This window comes from Babylonia areolata, chromosome 34, assembly GCF_041734735.1.
Source record: "Babylonia areolata isolate BAREFJ2019XMU chromosome 34, ASM4173473v1, whole genome shotgun sequence".
Taxonomy (NCBI): domain Eukaryota; kingdom Metazoa; phylum Mollusca; class Gastropoda; order Neogastropoda; family Buccinidae; genus Babylonia; species Babylonia areolata.
The window spans coordinates 16,840,984-16,841,245 of NC_134909.1; positions in this window are offsets into that span (position 1 = coordinate 16,840,984).

Genomic DNA, 262 nt, shown 5'->3' on the forward strand with positions numbered 1-262 from the left:
CATTCAGACTACCGTAAATATTTATAAACGTCTACAGGTATGAGCACATGAGCAGGCATGTGTGTGTGTGTGTGTGTGTGTGTGTACTCCCCATACAAATATGTATGTGTGAAGTGAGTCAGAGTGTGTATGTATTATGTATATGTTGTGCTTGTGTGTGAGAGAGAGAGAGAGATAGACATGGATCACATGAGTAATCTTGGGATTAATGAAATTTGGTAACTTGATTTGTTAAATATGTTGGGGTTTTTTTGTTTTTGTT